This window comes from Tasmannia lanceolata, unplaced genomic scaffold (genome assembly GCF_043159265.1).
Source record: "Tasmannia lanceolata isolate RefF3 unplaced genomic scaffold, GAP_Taslan_0.1 ptg000019l, whole genome shotgun sequence".
In the NCBI taxonomy this organism is placed as follows: Eukaryota; Viridiplantae; Streptophyta; class Magnoliopsida; order Canellales; family Winteraceae; genus Tasmannia; species Tasmannia lanceolata.
The window spans coordinates 2,870,828-2,879,670 of NW_027518696.1; the positions used below are offsets into that span (position 1 = coordinate 2,870,828).

Sequence of the window (8,843 nt, forward strand, 5' to 3'; positions counted from 1 at the left end):
CATCATTTTTGGCAATTTCCATGTCATTATTATTGGACATTTTCCACTTAGGGTTGTTACTTTCTCAGGAAAGCAAGTGAACACCATAATTCTGTCTTGTCAAGGAAAAAAGAGGCTGTTTTCTAGGGATTTGCTTTCCCGGGAATGCAAGTGAACAAAGCCTTAGATATGGGATTTGCTGGGAAAGCCATTTCGGGGCTTACCTTTGCATGAGAGAACAGCCCCCACATGAATTAAATGAATACGCCAAAATCCTTACTATTCTAAAAGCGTAAAGCCTGAAATTTCGTCAACCAACTTCTCCAAAAATTCCAGCTGTGTCATGCTCCGATGACCTTCGATTCTCCCCTTATTTCTTAAGATCAATCTCATGCGTCTGAACTTTAACCCATTTTGGTCATTTTGTCTCCTCAATTACCCTTATAGAACCGTCCAAATATCACCGTTCATCTCTACCAATGCGTATTTGTCTCCTGACACTACCGCTGATCTCAGCCAATGAACTTTTATCTCCTGAAACATGGTTTTTTGAATCTTTATAGCAGTTTCCTCTCTCCTCAATACTACATCTTTAGTCAAAATTCCCTGCCCGTCCTTCCTCATTTCTTCCAGCTACGTCCAATATCGCCAGGGTGTTTATGTCATTTCCTTGCTGCCTTGCCTCTGAAGATACGTACACAAAACACGCCATCTGTAATCCATATCCTTTCTTTCCCATGCCACCGCTTTCATTCCCTCCCACAAAGCAACACATGTAGCTTTTTTTCTCGCTGGGACATAGAGAATATGGTTGGCTTCGACTAAGGTCCTTAAAAGTTATTCTCATTTCATTTTATTTTGTAGGATTAATATTGTTTCATTTTCTTTTCCTGATTCATTTGTCCTTGGTTTTGTGTAAATGCCTGGAACTAGGGTTTGTTTTTTTGTTTTCCAAACCATTCTCTGTATCCAATTTAGAAAATGTTATTATTCTTTCCTTCTCTTTCCCGAATTGATTTGTGCTATGTTTTGAGTTCCATGTTTTCCTGGGTTTTTTCGTCCTATTATTTGTATGAAATGAGTATTATTTGTTCCCACTGCTTTCCCTATATAATTCATCTTGTAAATGAGTTTTTCTTATTCAGGGTGTTCTTGGAATCTGATTTGAGGATAACCACGCAATTCTGGAGGATTTAATGGTGAGTTTATTTTGTTATTGAACAATGGCTTTTGTAATGGAGGCTTACCTTTTATTTACCATTTAACATGTCAATAGAATTCTTAGAATCCCCACTTTAATTAATCTAGAGACATGCAACACCCTTTACAGTGAAAATAAGCCCATAACTGAAGTTGATGATTTTACTTGAAAATCTTTGCCGCAAGACACCATAAAAATTCTTCAGAAGACATTTTGAGACAGTATAAGGGTTGGTGGGTCCATCTACAAACTAGGGTCTCCTAATTGCCTCCAAGAGAATTATATTGAGTGAGATGCATGCATAATACTAACAATTTGCCATGTATTGAATTATGCATGGGTACTTTAATGACATTTCTTGTATTTCTTGACTAAATGTATTATGCAAGCAGGCACTGTGGGTCACGTGTTTGATCGCACTGTACACCTCCCAAAAAGGGGAAAAGAGATAGCACATTTAGCATCTCATTCAAAAAAAAATTCATGCATTTATCTCCACTAGTTCTATTTAGCATATATGTATGATCAGCACTTTATGTTTGCACATACATATCATGAACACATACATTTCATGATTTCTCCCAGAGTTCTTAGTTTGGCATTTTGGTCCTTTTATTTGGAAATATTCTTCAGGCAGGTTAAAAGGGATGTTGTTCGAAGAAAAGGGATCATGGGCTGATGTGGGAAAACCATACTCACCCTGAGGATACTCCACTTGATCATGTAAATCAAACATTTCCCAACCCTCTTAACTTAATATGATTAGGAAATGAACTAACCTTTATAAAGAAAAATGGATATGGGAAGAGATTCAAGAAGTTAAATTTCTCAGATGGATGTTTCATGTAGTTTATTGAGGGAACACGAGACGTAATTTCCACATCTTTAACTCTCTTTTAGATTCTTTTTCTTTGTCTACATGCTTGGCTAATGGCTATAAACGTATCTCCTGCGCAGGAAATATGGGAAGGCCATTGACGCAAGCATTAAAAACATTGATTTTGTATGGATAACAATTGAAAAACACCAATATGATATTAGTTACTTTATAGCAAAATGTTGCTTCAACTTCCATCAGGAAGAAAACAAATGATACGAGTATGCAAAATGTATTTAGTAATTTAGCTCAAAACACGGAAGAATATTACCATTTCAATGATAAAAAACGTGGAAGAATAGTGTGGCTAAAAGCATGGAATAGTGTTACCTTTTTGTCAAATTTAGCTTGGCTTACAGACATTGGTATCTTCCCACCAGGGTGGAAAGGTGACAATAAAAAATAAAAAGAAAAAAGATAATTAAGGTCTGTTTCAGCTGATAAGGTTCTGTAAAAATCAGTTTTCTGATCTACATATGTATACAATATACATAAATAATATAAAATGAAATGATCTCCCTATGAAGGTATCTTTCCTCTATGCCCAATTCACACTTTTGAGTGCGGTTCTTAAGATTTTGGCACACTTTTGAGTGCGGGTTTTAAGATTTGCTGCATGTGTTGAGGGAAAAATCATGATGAATGGGTTTTCTTTTGAACTTTAAACATCTTGTAAATCTCCTTTATTTTTGAGATTCAAACTCCATATAAGATGAAATGCGAATTTATTCAGTGATAGGCTCTTTCCTGGTGATCACTTATTGGAGGTGGGGTTTTGTTTTACCTTTCTTCGGATGTGGAATTTGAATCGGTGACCTTTATATATTTTTTTGAATGGTCAAAATTTCATTCATATATCAGACCAAGTACATTATGTACAAGAGAAGAAAAAAAGTACAATAGACAAGGCAAAACAATCAAGGAGGAAGAAAATCACATTGCTCCAAGGCTTCCTGATGAACACCCCTTCTAGCAAGATGGTTGGTCACCCCATTGGCCGATCTCCAAACACAGCGAAAAGAAATACCAGAGGACCCTATAATATCGGTGACATTTACATGGTTCTCTATTTAATAGAAAAGGATAAAACGAAATTTCAACTGTCCAAAAATAGGCAATGATGCGTGCAACTTCTCTTCTCGCTAAGTGCCTACCAAGGCTGTTGACTCACTACAGGAAAAATGACCCAGTATTTCCACCCTTTCCAGAGCATCTTCCATCTCTAGCCTTTGAGATTCTTTCTTCAAAAGTATAATCTATCTGTCCAATTTGCAACATTACGCTATTAGTTTTTTTTTTTTTTTTGGGAAATGGTAGCCAATATATTAGAAAGAAGAAAAGGCAGAGATGGTCAGTACAAGGGAATACTTTGGAGAGTACATTAAAGCTAACTTGGCTAAAATAGAGGAAAGTGGCTAAAGTTAACTTTACTGCTATTAGTAGTGACATGCTTTATGTTCTATATTGATTTTGACACAGTATTGATTGTGGACCTTAAGAATTGCTACATGTTTTGAGGGGAAGATCATGGTAAATGATCATGATAAATAGGTTTTCTTTGGAACTATGAATATGTTGAAAATATCTTTTATGTCTAGCATTCAAACTCCATATGAGATGGGATGCAAATTTGTTAAGAAATAATGATTTAATCTCCTTTCCATTGATGACTAAAAGATGGTCATGGTAGGGGTTGGACTTGTAGCTCAATGGATGATGCTTTGTTTCTCAGCCTTGAGGTTGCAGATTCAATCCTAGCTTACCTACCAAAAAAAAGATGGGTCATTGTTAGGCTCTTACTTGATCACTTCTTGGACCCACATGTGTCACATGGATATAACCGGATTTCATCCTATCATGGAACACAAAACAAGGTTGTATATTGTATGTTTAACATGGCTTGATGCGGGTTGGATTGCTAATGAAATTGAATTGCAAAATTCAACTAAAGTGGCAGCTGGAATAGGAAGAAAACCCAAATCTCCTCTTGAACCTCTCTTACAAAAGAAAAATTCCTCGTGCATTCAAAAAATGAATTTCAGATTGTAGTGTCCAATTTATACGAAACTTCCATACAATACCCCTTGCCTTCTAACTTCAATTTGCACTCAAAGTCAAACTTTATACTAATTTTCTAGCTTCGAAGCAACTTCTAAACTATATTCCTGGTATTAACAAAACAAACACAAAGAAACATTGTAAACGAGTAAACTTTCTTGCCTAAACTTCCCCCTTTGAAACACTACTTTTCTGGACTTCTAGAAAAATAAAATAGAAATGGAGATGATATTTTCACTCCCTCCTGCATTACATGCACGCTCCCCTTTTAACCCGATTCGACGTGAAAAGTGGGCAACTTTATGTCAAATCACGTTAGTACAAAAAACCCAATACAATCATGCTTAATTTTCTGATACAGCTATGTTTTTTTTATGTTCTTATTTCATGAAATTTTATGAATGGACATTCTAAGGCCTTTCTCTTTCAGGTAATCGACAAGAGGAAGGTTGTGATGGCAAAAGCACATGGCAATATTTTAACTGCCATTGGATGGCTGGATTGATATCTTGAAATCATAGTAAGTCGGATTTAGATACTATAATTTTAGGATAAATGTTTAGGTTTGTTTTTACTGTGTTGTGTATTTTACAAACATTGCTGAGATGGTTGAATTTTATTTCAGATTTATGGCAGCTCACAATGCATGGAGAGAACTTGCTGAAATATATTTTCCCCACTAATGTGAGACATATTTCCCGTCTATGCAATATGAAGGGTCCTTCATTTATGTTGTTTCTTCTTGTAATCAAGTACAAGCATGGAACCTTTTGTTGTGAGGAGCTAATATTATGTAAACCAACAGTACTCCTATATCACTTAGCTTACGCTGTGGCAAGTACCTTTTGTATAGCTATTTATGTGATTAATGTATTGTTCTCTCTAACATAATATGTTTAAATCCTATCTGCACATCATGTCATGTTTTATTGAGTGCCAAACAAAGTAAGACAATTCAATATTCCTAAATTAACCCTGACCGACCTGCTTTGGATCTCCACCATCCATCATATAGGCTAATATCATTCCTTAAACAAGACCCTCTAAGACTTTCCTAATAATTTATGACTTCCAAAATAGAAGTAACACCAAAATTCATCTCACGTTTTTTTTTTTTTTTCATTTTTTCTTTTTAAATACAATATAGAAATTTATTAAAGGAATAAAATGATACACTGGGTCAGAACTTACTCTACTTGCCTCTCATTTCCCATGGGTACCCAACATGTTGATAGCTATCCTAGGGGGGCGTGAAGAAAGAAACGTGAGCTAATGTCCAGGGACCAACATTATTCCTTGCAGCCCATCTCATACCATTTCCTAAATTCCCCATTTAAATTTGGATTGATATTGTGAGATCTCATTATCCTGATTGAGCTAGCATCACCCATCTAATGAGGAAAAAAAGGGATATTTGGAGAGGGAAAAGAAGATTTGGGAGGTCCATATGTTATTCAAGACCATAATGTTTGCATCCCTTGTAACACATAAAGCCAAAAAATTTGGAAAGTGGATAGTAAATTCATTATCTTGTAATTCATGTTGCAGGTCCAACAATGTTTTTCCTGAGTAGTAAAGATAAATGAAGAACAGGAATAAATAAATAATAAATATGTTGTAATGGTTGATTGAATTAGTAGTTCTTTGATAACCCACCTTTTCGAAATGTAATATTGTTTTTTGGGCCTTTTACCTCTAATTGATTTATTCTGGTGTAAGGTTTGCCAAGATCCACACCTTCTGAATAGACTTCGGCAAGTATATCAGAGCAGTCGGAAGAAGCACCTGATCAAGTAATAGTTGAAGAAAGTACCTGATAAAGCAATAACTAATGAAGATTCTCACTTCTTTGTTTGTTACTTTTTTTAACTGTGGGCTTACAAATAGACCTGCATGTTCATTCTTGCTTGCATAACATTAACTACCTGACAGTGGAATGTCAATCGATGTATCCAATAGGATGAATGTAAGCAATATAATGTAATGATGATATAATAAAAAAAATACAATGAGCTGTTGTTGTCGATGTCATTTTCATGAGGAGCTTGTAGGGGAATTGGGGATTTATTTCTTGTCGTTCAACAGATCTGGGGTGAAATCAATCGGTGAAGGCCAAAGTTTTCGATATTCAAGAAGTGGCAAACCAATTGGAGATGGGATCAGGTTTTATTAGATCATAGTTTCTATGGGTGGTTACTCTATTGCCTATCGCACATGCATATAATCGTACTGCTTTCTGTTCTTCTTAGAGGGAATGTTGAAGATGCCCTTGCAACCTTTGCTGTCATTATCAGTGGCCCAGACAGTCTTTAAGGATTCCAGAGGATCCAAACGTCAATGAACAAGATTTGTACATAAATGGATGCCTACTGACGAGCATAATCTTCGCTGTGGATAAGATTTGTTCATAAACGGATGTGCCTACAAGAGTAGAATCTATTCGTTTACTAGGATGCTTCTTATTTGAATTGTGATTTTATTAATACAACTGTGAAAATTTCTAGGAAGCAAGTCTTTACTAAATTTTATTATATAATACCTTAGTTTCACGTGCAACGCACGTGCACTTTTACTAGTCTGCTAAAAGTGAGGCTTCACTCCAACAAAAGTCAGCCTCAAAATGGCTTCCGCATAATAGCTTTACACATCTCTCTGTTTGTCTCTTAGATAAATGGACAAGTTTGTGCAAGTTTGTGAGCTTGTTTAAGGGGGGTTTAGTGGGAAAGGATTCATGCGGCTTTTGATGGATTTGATGAATCACAGCTTAGTCTGACATGCTTCTTTGGAAGAACTCTAATAAAAGAATGTGTTAGTTTAAAGTTTCTGAAATGAGCGAACTCTAGCTCGCAGTGACCTTAGAGTCCCCGATATAAATAAAGACACACAAGTTGTCAATGCTAAAACAGGTGTGATTTTCATCGCGGTCGCTTCTTACCTCTCTTATCTCCTCATGTCTCCCCTCTCTTCAGCTCTTCCCCTACTTCTACTGGCGATTAAATTCCCTACAAATATGTCTAGAATTAATGGTGTAAAATATAGCATAGAAGAATCAACCAAATGTATGAAATAAATGAATTGAATAAGGTGGGGAATCTGGTTTTGCGGGTTGGGAGAGAAAGGCTATGATCTGGAACTTTTTTCTTTTATATGTTTGGTGTTGTACAAGGAGAGAAGAATTTTCTCTCTCAGAAAGATACAAACAGAGAGAAGGGTATAAAGCTTTGTTATTGAGGGGAATACCTGGGGTGCATTGATAAAGTTTATTTGCTCTAACTTCTCATGAATTTATTCTAGCCTTCTTGTTGTTATTAACCATTTTCACTTCTTGTATTTGATATTTTTGCTTCTGGGGTTTTATTTTTACCCTTAAATTTTATATGCTTAATGAAGGCAAGATGTGGATCTTTAACTCAAACGATAGACCACTTGGGAAATTGGGTATGTTCGGAAGTTTCTCATAAGTCGCATCACTTGCAGAATGGGCCCCACAGTGCTCCCCCGATGGATCAAGAAGTTCGTGCAATAATAAAATGAGGGGGTCGCACTAGGCCACTAGTCATGCTCCTCATGAAAAGCTTAAAAGGTCCCTTGAGGATGAAGGATCAAGCACAAGCTGTGAGCGAGAAAGAAAATCTAAAAGCAACTACCGTCCTTTTCCCACCTTTCACAACTTCACAAGCCACTTTCTTTCTAAAGACGTTGCTGAAAGTCACTTTCAGGATCAATAATTAAAGGAAGATGATTTTTTCACACCCCCTATAGGATGATACGCACCCCTTGTAACGTGAATTGTGCTTTTGAAGTCAAAATCACATTAACAGGGGAGCGATTAATCCCACAGGGGGTGCGAAAAAAATCATCGCCCATAGTTAAAAGGTAATTTAAACAATTTTTGGGCCCAGGGACATGTATGTAAATCAAGTCCAATGATCATGAGGTGACCCCACATGGCCTTGGTCCCATACCAAACACACATTTACACTCCATCCATAAGTTATCTTTTCTCGGTGGGGCCCTAAACCAGGCTTGATGGATGAAGGACCTAGATCATTTGATCAAGGTCTTCTCAATAGATTTTGGCCAGACTTATGGTTGATGTTTGGATCAACAGGTCTGATAAGCATAAGAGCATGAAGTGGGGCCCAAGAAGTATCTTTTGATCCTTTTATTGAAAGCCATGGATTGGACTGTCTAGATCATCCCATCTTTTTTGTACATTACCCAAATGTGGTAGAGCCCACAGTGTAAATGGTACAAGCAATTTTGTTTCCACCTGCTCTGAAATTAGGAGGAGAAGTGTTGAGGAGCTACTGAACACTTCTCCTCCGCAATTGCCCATTTTAATGCATTGTTACGGATGGGCCATGCATCAACATCCACTCCCATCGGGCTATTTCAACCCTCCAATTTGTGGCCATTAATATAGATCGCTTCTATTTTTTTGTTTTTTCTCTGTCCATTTAACATCCGTTGGAGGGTTGGAATCATCCAATGAAGCCTAATAGTTAAATGGTTGGATCATTGAGCGAAAGCGCTCCACATACATATAGGCCCACTTATTCAATGATCCAAACTGTTAACTTACCAACTTCTCCAAAAGCTTAAGCTGTTGGAGAAAGCAATTATTTATCTTTTATATTTTAACACTCCTCCGCACGTGTAGCCCACTTGGCAAACACGTGGCACAAGTGGTCGGTCCCACTTGCCCGTCAATAGCTTAAGCTTTTG

The 8,843-nt window shown here is 36.8% G+C and overlaps 1 long non-coding RNA gene across 1 annotated transcript; it reads left to right on the forward strand.

Annotated features, from left to right (window-relative positions):
* Positions 1-283: 283 nt before the first annotated feature.
* Positions 284-6,139, forward strand: LOC143853162 (uncharacterized). Its single transcript, XR_013237036.1, has 5 exons — positions 284-805; positions 1,125-1,178; positions 4,546-4,635; positions 4,741-4,799; positions 5,835-6,139. It is a non-coding gene; the product is annotated as an uncharacterized LOC143853162 (long non-coding RNA).
* The last annotated feature ends 2,704 nt before the right edge of the window (positions 6,140-8,843 follow it).